The sequence below is a fragment of the Hippopotamus amphibius genome, chromosome 6 (genome assembly GCF_030028045.1).
Source record: "Hippopotamus amphibius kiboko isolate mHipAmp2 chromosome 6, mHipAmp2.hap2, whole genome shotgun sequence".
In the NCBI taxonomy this organism is placed as follows: domain Eukaryota; kingdom Metazoa; phylum Chordata; class Mammalia; order Artiodactyla; family Hippopotamidae; genus Hippopotamus; species Hippopotamus amphibius.
In genome coordinates, this window is record NC_080191.1 from 45,072,529 (window position 1) to 45,083,100 (window position 10,572).

Below are 10,572 nucleotides of genomic sequence, written 5' to 3' on the forward strand. Positions count from 1 at the left end.
CTGCATCAGCAATAGCCAGGAGCAGAACCTTATTTAGAAATCAAAACCACAGGAGAAAAAAAAACAACAAAAAAAACAGCTTCTCTCTGTGAAGGATAAGGGCAGTTTAATTGCCCTTGAAAATATCAACTTGTTGTAAGAAAGATCACTAGCTTTTACAGTAAACATAGAAAGAAGAATTGTTCTAGAGTGAAATTGTAGGTTTTCCTTAGGAAAAATGGAGACGCTAAGACTACTAGATTCGGCTAAGTAAATCCATGGCAGGCTAAGTTAGAAGGCTATGGAAGGGGAGAGGGAATGTGTTGTCTCTTGTCTTGCATCTACAGATTGTCTCTTTGTGTGCTCATCCAATAGAACTACTGGGTAACTCAGCTGGACACAAAGAAGGGTCTCCATGCTCCTACCATGTTCCTCCTCTTCTAGGATTGGGGAACCTTGGAACTTATTACTGCTCTTGCACTCCTGACCGGTCTTGGGAATCCAAATCCACTTATTTCCTGTCAGTTGCCAAGATTAGAAGGCATTCATGGTAGGACTTCACTTAGGAGTAGTTCTCGGTGTTTTGATCAGGGCTGTTTGTACCCAAGTCATATATTGTCCTGAGGCCATCAAAAGCCCAAGCAAGCTCCTACACCCGTCACAAACCCACCAGGAACTCAGGCTCATTAGCACTTATCTGGTACCAGAGTAGACACCCATTAAACTTCGAATGGCAGCTGACCCTCTGGGGTCCTCGCATTAAAAGGGGGTCTTAGAACAAAAAAAAAGTCAAGGTCTTCTGGTTCCTGTTTATTTCTTACACTCCAGAAGTTGCCCTCTCCCCTTCTACACTAGACTTGAGTCATATAGAAATACTGGGATTTCTTGAACAGGTCTGCTTTTTTCTTTCCCCAGATAGTTCACAAAATATCCCTTTTCTTTGGAATGCTCTTTCCCCTCTTTGCCTCTGGCTAACTTCCACTTGGCTAACTCTTACGTCCAATTAACTCCTGAGTCTTTGAAAACTCTGTTAGCTGTTACTCCTATATAATGTCACAACTGGCAAGAGAAACAAATGAAACATGGGAAAGAAATAAAAGTTTCAGAAAATCTTCCAATTCCTTGCCTCTTACCTCTCCTTTTTAATGTAGTACTTGGAAGTCCTAATGATTTCTTTTATTTTGAAAACAATGACTCATGTCTCTCTGAAACCAGAACAAGAATCTAGGCCTAAAAGTGATGAGTCTATACTAGCCCTATACTAGTAGGACTTTTAAGTGCTCCACGTATGAGCCAGTTAAGGAAACACAGCAAGTGATTCTCACCAGAAAGGTCAACCTAGGATGTTTCTTTCCAAAGATACCTAGGAGGTATACAGATACATACAAAGCCTTGGATTTAACATAGTTTATAGTCTAGCAGTAGGGTACGGTACTTGTATTACTTTTCTATTGCTGTATAACAAATTACCCACAAGTCTAGTGGCTTAAAACAATAGCCATTTATCAGCTCACTGTTTTGTAGCTCAGTAGTCTGAGTGTGGCTCAACTGTTTTCTGCTCGTGGTCTCACATTCAAGGTGTTGGCTGAGCTGAGTTCTTATCTGGAGGCTTGGAGTCCTCTTCCAAGCTCACAAGGTTCCAGGCAGTTGTAGGACTGAAGTACCTGCTTTCTTTCTGGCTGCCCAGGGCTGTTCTCAGCTCCTAGAAGCCACTTTTCTCAGGTCCTTGCCATGTGTTCCCCTCCATCTTCCAAGCCAGCATCAGAGAGTCCCCCTCGTGTCAAATCCCTCTCACATTTCAAATCTCTTTCACCAAGAAGAGCCCTGTCCCTTTTACGGTCTCGTGGATGAGATCAGATTAGGTCGACTGTGACCTATAATATGACCTGAGCATGAAATGCTATCCTACCATATTCACAGGTCCTTCCCACACTCAAGGAGAAGGAATAATACAAAAGTGTGGGTCATTGTGAGTAACCTTAGCATTCTGCCTACCTCAACATTCAATGGATAAGGCAGAATAAGATAAATTCTTCCTAAAATACACACAATGTTACCTGGCTGCATAGTAGGGAGAGAAACTTAGGGTATGTGTTTAGCATACAATAGATGCTCAATCAGTATGTATTAATATGTAGGAAATATTAATGCATATATCCCAAGGGCATAATAGTGTATTGAACTGTATTGATCAGAATAAACTTCATTAGTCAAATAAGAAAGCACTTTTGATCCACAATTTGTGTTTGGTTTGAACTCCAGAAGGCTGCAAAAGGGAGGGCTGCCGTGGGTAAAGGGGCTTCACCCATCTAGGCATTTTGAGCTGTTCTAGGGGAAGGAGAGAGGAGACCCGAGTTATGGGGTAAAACCCAGTCAGGAACCACAGCAGGTAGCCGGGATCAAAGGCAAAAACATAGCCACAGGCACAAGCTGCCCAATGGTTTTCTTATTCACTGAAGTGCTTGAAAGAGTCCACTTACTCACATGGGTTGCTACATTTCCATTCAATGTATCACTGCCTTTGAAAGCGTTAATGAGTTTCCCTAAGTAATTTGCTAATAACCTTGCAGCTAATGAGAAGACTGACCCAGACTAAAGTTCGACACCCAGTTGTGTTGGCAGTTCTTCCAGTGTCTAATAAGAGATTGAATTGTGGACATTGACAGTGCTTCTCTGGAATCACTCAATAAAAACAACAACAGAGGTGCTTTTGGTTACATAACTCCCACCCAAGCAATGTCAGACCGAAGCAATGTCAGAACTTTATGGACCGATCTGTTTTGAGCTATTCCCATCCCTGTTTCACAAATCGAAATAAGCTGAGGTATTCTGAAGGAAATTGACTTGTCCAAAGTCTTAGTAAATCACTGGAAGCACAGGAAGGTGAATGCAATACCCCCACATAGCTTTTACATTTCTGGAGTGGAGATAATGAAGCTGTGTTGATACTCTAAATTGATGTCTGCATTTCTCAGTTGGATATTCATTTTATACACTTCATTGAAACTTCTGTCATTACTTCCAAAGCCTCTAGTACTGATATCTTTTCATGCACATCCTAGGCAGGAACTCCGGATATTCTATAAAGAAATTTAGTGGCTGAAGATCCAGATAAAGCATGACTAACTGAATATGGACATTTGGAGATTTTCAGGTTTAAATATTTTTATTTAATTGCTAAATGCACAACTGAATTATTTGAAGTGACCCGTCTGATTATTTCAGCGTTACACAAGAAGTGTTAAGAATTTCCTCTGAAGTTCTTGGGAAAGAATAATCAAGACATTGTTACTTCTTATAGAAAGTCCAGTCCTAAGCACTAGAGAGTAGGTTTAGACATCCTTGGCCACTGCTTACAACACTCTTAGCTGTTAAAGGAGAAGTAAGAGAAGCGTGTAAGTAGTGAATGATGACTATATAACGGCAGGAAATACAAGTGTAGTCCAAGTACAATTTCAGTGCATTATGGTTGAAGTTTGAATGCAGAGTAAAAAAAGTTATGTCTTGTTACATAAGAGTAAAGGATGAGTGTAGGGAAGGACTTGGAAGTCTATGGCTTGTGTCTGGTAACAGTTTTATAACTTTTTTCTCATTCTAATCGTGGTGGCTAATTCCCACAGGAATATGCTTTCTGTGGAGACTGGGAGATGTTTGGGTCAGGTCAATTCCATCACATCGCACTAACACAACAGGGATGTAGTGTGGTAACAACGTCCTAAAAACTGACTATAAGTGACGTGGATATTGGGTGTTTGTAAGCTCCTAAACTATGAGTTTGCATGTTTTTATAACAAATTGTTATTAAACTAGAACATTTTGGGTATTTTCCTACATTAAGAAGGAAAACAGAGCATTTTAAAATGGTGAGTTTTAAATTAGGAAACAACAGCAAAGTATCTAGCGGGACAGAGAGCGCCAAAGGAAACCCACAAACCACAAGCTAAGACATTGTTACTGTGTGGACTGACCACGGACAGAATGCTCACTCTCCTTCCCCTCACAAGTGCTGCCTTCAGCTCAATACTCAGTATTATTGACAAAAAACCCAGGGCACTAAAAATGTATCTAGTCTGTCTTCCTAGTTTTTGTTTTTCTTCCTCATCTACCCCAATTCTATGTGAGAAATGAGCACTAGTGTCCCCCCAGTTATTGAAAATCAGAGGCTAGAATCAGAAAAAGATTACTTACTAAAGATTACCTACCAAAGGATGGCGCTAAAACCTGGTGGCTTTTGCTCTCTTTTTGGAGCTGTCATGAGGAGCAAGAGTTAATGAAAGAATGCAAATCTGACCAAGCAAATCTCTCCTTGCTCAGAAAATTGAATGCACATATGAAAGCGTTGGTGGTCAATATCACCGCATTAGCAGAAGCACTGAGACTGTGCTGGCAACACGCCAGGCTTTTAAGGCTATTGATGGGGGAGGCAGGAATTGAGCAGCAGAAAAACAGCCAAACCATATGCAGTTCTCTTCTATTGTCTTAATTGTCTACCACATACATTGAGTTGGCCAAAAATTTCATTCGGGTTTTTGGTAACATCTTACAGAAAAAACCTGAACGAACTTTGTGGCCAACCCAATATAATGGTTGGGTGAAAAAAGTGAGAAAATCATTCTGTCTCAACAGTTGTAAATTCTAGGGATGGTATCCTGGAACCAACGAGCATCTAAAGTTTAGCCTCTATCTCCTCAATGTTCTAGAGAGCATCTACAACACAATTGCTGTCTATGGAAATCTTTGTAACATTCTCTTATGTGAGAGATATTTAGTATAAAAGATAGATGTATGACTTGTAGTGGATACACCCTTTGTGTGGAATGCCCTTCTCCAAGATTGACATATGGCTCTTTCCTTCTTATTATTTAGGCCTTAGTTTATAGGTCATCACCTCAGAGAGGACTATTCTGACCACCCTATCCAGTCACTCTGTAAGACAGGTTTTATTTTCATCACTACCTGCTATTTTCTCTTTCATTTTGTGTTCTGTTTGCAGTCCGTCTCCCAGCCTCTCTCTCGGATGGACGTTCTACCGGAGTGGTGACTTTGTAGGTCAGATTCATTACTGTTTCCCTGTGGCTAGAACATGCCAAGCCAATGGCAGGTTCTCAGTAGATGCTGATGGAATGAAAGAAGGTCTGAACAAATGACTGATCGATTATAGGTATGCTCTGCAGGTATAGAAGTCTTGGTTTGCCAGGGAAAGTTGTTTGGTCTTAATATTCTGCCACTCATAGGCACCTGGGTTTCCACAGACTGGAGGCCTTAGGCTGGAGCTTGGGGACAGAGACTAGGAGGCACCGGGCAGGTACTGTTCTGAAGAAGGGCAGAGTCTGGCAGCGAGAGAACCGGGGAGACAGAGAGCGGGACTGCAACCCAAGAAATATCAGCCCTAGATGCCAGGGCTGGGACTCAGAATTGTGTGGTGATGACAACCACGCTGCCATCATCCCTGTTTCTACAGCACCTGACACAGTGGTCCACATAAAGCAGGCCCTCAAGGGTGGTTGAATCATAATTCCTGGGGGCGGGGGGTCAAAATCTAGGGACTTTTCTGTTTAGATTGTGTGTGATTTGGAAGCTGTTGATTTGCCCGAAAACTGTGTACAGATTCTCTGAAAGGAACTTAAAAACTACATATTAACTTGGCCTATGTGAGAATTAGGTATTAAGTGACTTTCTGTGAGCTGCTTATGGTTTGTTAACACCTACACTATAATACTCACCATGCTTGTCATTACATTTGTATCAGATTAGCCTCACTGTAAATTTTATTTGATTGTAATAGCAAACTCTAAGTATGTTTAAGCTACATTTATAGACTATGGGGCTTCATCCACAAGTGACAACGGAAACTGTTCTCAGTGCTTTATAGACATACCTGGCAAGCTCAGACTTCACAGAATGTAGCACATATCCCACCTTTGTTCATTCACCAACTTATAAAGACAAAAAGGAAGATAAGAAAAGGTATTGCTCAGAACTAAAGGTGGGCAAGGGTGGAACGAGAACCATCAGTGCAGAATGCTGTGTATCACCCACGACTGGGAAGAGCAGAAGTTGAAAACTTCGGAGAAACCCAGTGGCAGTGGGGAAGTGGAGGAGGAGAAGGAAGAAGGGGGCAATGAGGGAGAGGACCACGAGGCCTGGCAGTTACCCCCAATCATTCCTACCTTCTTCATACAAAGGTAATTACGTTAAAATTCTACTAAAGAAGGTCAGATTTCCATGGCATCCTATTGGCCCTAAATGTGGAGTAACAAATCTTGAGCAGTTGTATGATCAAAAGGCTTCCCCCCCCACCATAGAGTCAAAGGAAAAATAAAAATTAGACATAAAGTTAACATTTTACTTGGATAGCATTTGTTCTTTGGTTCCCAAATCCTTGTTTGTAAACATAGTTTGAGTTTCACTGAATATTTTTCTTCTAGTTAATATCAGATCTTCCCGCATCCACTATTTACCAAGTTCTGTACACTAAAAATGTTTTCAATAGCTCTCAAATCTTTGGACAAGTTCACCAGAAGGACGGCTCAGGGGAAGGACTTATGTGTAAGTGATTTTTCAGGAAGTGCTTCCAGGAGAAGCAGGTAAAGGAGCAAGGGAAGTAAGACAGGGAAGAGTGTGGTTTCAACCTGATCCCATGGAGAACTTTTGAAGTGTAACATATGCCTTGGAATTTGTCCAAGCAGAATCAAAGCCACCAGACTTTTCCATTTTATATGTAATAATCCCTGGTTGAGGACTGTGGGATTTGAAGGGTTAGTGGTGGTGAGGGTGGTATGTGGAGAAGAAACTTCTAGTCACTTTGAGCTGTTTATGCCTATGGGCAGGGCCCTCCAGTGGCCAAGCGGTGTCTCCAAAAAAGAAGCACAGGTGTGGGGCGATGTGGACATTCAAGCCCAAGCCCAGTGGGAGGAGAGGCAAAGAAAATGTTGGCAAGGATGCCAGGAGATCTGGGGGGACCCCGGGAGTGTCCACAGCCTCTTTCTCATTCTCTCCCCCGCCCCCCTCTGCCACCACTGTCCATCTTTAATTCATGTCCCTGTGGTTATTTCTCTTCTGGATTATAACATGTGTTCCTAACCTACATTCTCTGACCCACGCAGGCCTCCTCCAGTAAAATCTTGTTGTGATCAGTGATCTTTCTAAATCGCAAATGTGGTAGTGCTCGTCCGGTGCTTACAACCCTTCAGTTACTGCGTGAAGTCCAAGCTCCTCAGCATGGTTTGCCTGATGTTCTTGATCTAACCCCTGACCCCAACTCCTAGGGCTGCACCAAGAAGCCTGGTGGAATGACCTGCTGCTCTCTGACCTCTGGGATTTTATAAAGCTATACCCACTGCCTGGAAAGACATTCACCCACCTCCTCGCCTGGCTCACTGTTACTTGCCTTTGAAGATCCACCCCAATCTTCCTGGCCTCTGGCTTCCCACCGCACCCTGGTTGTAATATTTGTAATATTTGCCACATTCTCTTTTCCCACCAGACTGTGAGCCTCTTTAAGAAAACCCTGTGTTCTGTCCATCTCTGCCTCTCATCATGCTCACATTCTATTAGAAGATAAGGTGAAATGGAGGAGGAGTGAGGATCTTTCTTTGCAGGCATCTGCAGGATAAATGTGGTCTATAGGTTTCAAGGGCCCCATTCTTTATGTGTAAGGTCACGGGAGCTGGGCAAAGGGTGGGTCACCTCCATGTGTCAGATAATGAACTTGACATGCATGGTCCATGGAGTCCTCTTGCAGTAGGACTGAGGTGCATGTTATTATCCAAGCTACCGATGATCATGTTGAGGTCTCTTGATGTCAGAGGGATCTGTTCTTTATTCAGAGAGTTTCTGGCTTCCTGATGGTTCTTCCTTTCAGAAAAAAAAGTATATATATAGCTCCCATGTTCAATTTGGCTTGCATCTGCACTGTGGCAGAGATAGTTAAACATATATTATTGAAGACATTGGACTTCAGGCAAAGACCTGGCATTGAACTAGATGTCAGGTATGCAAAGATGAATAAAACATGAAACCCGATCGCTATGGGCTGAATTGTGTTCCTCCCAAAATTCATATGTTGACGTCTAACCCTCAGTTATTTCAAATGTGACCTTATTTGGAAATAAACTCATTGCAGATATACTAAGTTAAGATGAGGTCATATTGGAGTAGGGTAAGTCCCTAATCCAGTACGGCTGCTGCCCTTATAAAAAGACTGCCATCTGAAGAGACAGACATGCCCACGGGGAGAGTGCCACGTGAACACGAAGGCAGAGATGGGGTGAAGCATCTGCAAGCCAAGGAACAGCACAGATTGCCAGCCAGCCACCAGAAGCTAGGAGAGAGCCATGGGATAGATTTTTTTCTCACAGCCTTCAGAAGGAATCAACCCTGACATCTTGATCTCAGACGTGTACCTTTGAGAACTGTGAGAAATTTCTGCGGTTTAAGCCACTCAGTTTGTAGTAATTTGTTATGACAATCCTAGCAAACTAATACACTAATCCCAATCAACTAACAGACAGACGTAAAGACAACATGGGATAACGTGATGAGACTAGTACTGGAGATCGGTGGGAGATAAAGACACAGCCAAGAGAAGGGAGGGTCGGCTGGGAGTTCTGTGGAGGTGTGTGCAGGTAGGGGGTGCTGGTCAAAGGATGGTTGCATCATGGAGGAGTTGCTTGAGCTGGATTTTGAAAGCTGGAGATGATGAAGACAGATGTCTGTCTATGGCAGTTACAGCAGTCACAGATAAAGTCAACTACTGTGCAATATTACCCCTATTTCCTCTTAATGATTTTTGGCGGGAGCTGCGCAGAGGGGTCAGAGCAGACATGGAAGCAAGCAGGTGGCTTTGGGGCCTGACAGTAGCAGGAGTAAACAGCCCAGGACCTTGCACCAATGGGTGTCATTCCCTTCCCATCCCCCATCCCTTTGTAGCATACTCTTTGTTCTCTCTTTTTTTCCCTCTGAGTAAATCTGTTTACTACCCAGAAGAGAACAGGGAAGGAATAGACCAGTTGCCCGGGGCAGATGGTGCAATGTGAATAGCTGACACGCAGAAAGCAGAACTCCTCAGCTCCTGTCTTCCGTTCACTTTCTCCAGCAAGGCTCTTCGAACTAAAGAGCATCAAATAAACATGATTAAGAGGAAATTGAATCACAGGTCAATGGAAGAGCTAGTCGGGGAACCCCTGGCTGATTTAAATGATTTCATGTCTTCAGATCCAAGGGAATAACACTCAAAAAAACTCCCAGAAATAACCAGTGAACCGCAGAGGAGAAATTCTTTTCAGTTTTTGTTTGTTTGTTTGTTTGTTTAGAAATTCTGGTTAATATAAAATGTGCCTGAGGCCTGGGGGAGGGCAAATGTTTTCTCACATTCAAAATATATAAAAGAAAAACTCACAGAAGATACAAGTTCATATTGATTCCCTGCAAACATTTTTTGTTATTTTATTTGACCTATCCACGTACAAACATGCAAAGTGAAAAGGAGGGAAGAAAGGGCAGAACGAAAATGAAGGAAGGAGAGAGCTGAGAGACAGAGAAGGAGGGAGAGAGAATAGAGCAGGAAAGACTGAGATGGGAGAATAAGGAGTCTATTAGATTTATAAAAATTACCCTAAGTTTACAGAGTACACACAACTCAATTTGCCTATAGATGTGACTTGAATAATCCTGCAAAATTTCAGGACAGGCTATGAAATAAACATGATGTATGTCTTGACAAAATAAAAGAGATTACTAACAAGAACCAGAGAAGGTTAAGTAAGAAAAGATCATGCGAAACCTGGAGCTTCCTTCCTTCCCAATTTCCTTGGATTTGTCTTCTCTCATTTCCCCGGAGTGGAATCCACTCTCATTTCACTCAGAGACACAGCACCACTCCCATCAAACAGAATGTGGCAGTTTCCAAGTTCTACACCCTGCTCCCCAGCACTGAATCTTACCAGAGTTGGCCGCGCTGATTGCCATGCTCCCTGCCAGTCCCTGAACTGTGTTTTCGACTCTCCAAGTTCCTCATCCTAATGCCTCCTGCCCTTTCTTTCTCTCCTCCCAGTGCTCTTAAATCTTGGGCTTCTGAGCTAGCCACGTTGCTTTTTTCCTGTTCTGAGAATCTTCCTAGTGCATTTGCCCATCCAAGAGCTGGCTCCTGGCTTGCTTTGGTGCGTGACTTCTCTCAGGGTCTGTGTCCTTGATTGATGGGTGGGACCAGGAAACCGCTGAGCGGTCCACCCTCAGATGCAGACTGTCTTTAGGGACTGCACTTGTTTTGGAGTCTCATGCTCTCTCCCCCATTGGGATCATACCTGCCTCTTGTACTATGTCATTGTTATTCCTTTATTCTATACTAATTGGACACCAACTCTTTGAAATACATTATTGTCCTAAGGTTAAGCATAAGATTGACTATTTTCATCTGTAAAAACTATAAATCAGATCGTATCTCCTCTTGCTTCAAACCTTCTAAGGTTTTGTTTTTGTTTTTTAATTACACTTAGAATAAAATCTCAACCCTTTACCATGGCTGGCAAAGATCATCATAACCTGGCCACTGCCTGCCTCTGTCCTGAGACATACCAAGCTTTTTCCTGCATC

General features: G+C 42.7%; 1 long non-coding RNA gene across 1 annotated transcript in view; it reads left to right on the forward strand.

Moving 5' to 3' along the window:
• The window catches only part of LOC130855592 (uncharacterized), a 53,857-nt gene extending 46,000 nt beyond the window's left edge, over positions 1–7,857 (forward strand). Inside the window, exon 4 of the long non-coding RNA XR_009054347.1 lies at positions 4,973–7,857. This is a non-coding gene — a long non-coding RNA (uncharacterized LOC130855592). The remainder of the gene's footprint in view (positions 1–4,972) is intronic.
• The last annotated feature ends 2,715 nt before the right edge of the window (positions 7,858–10,572 follow it).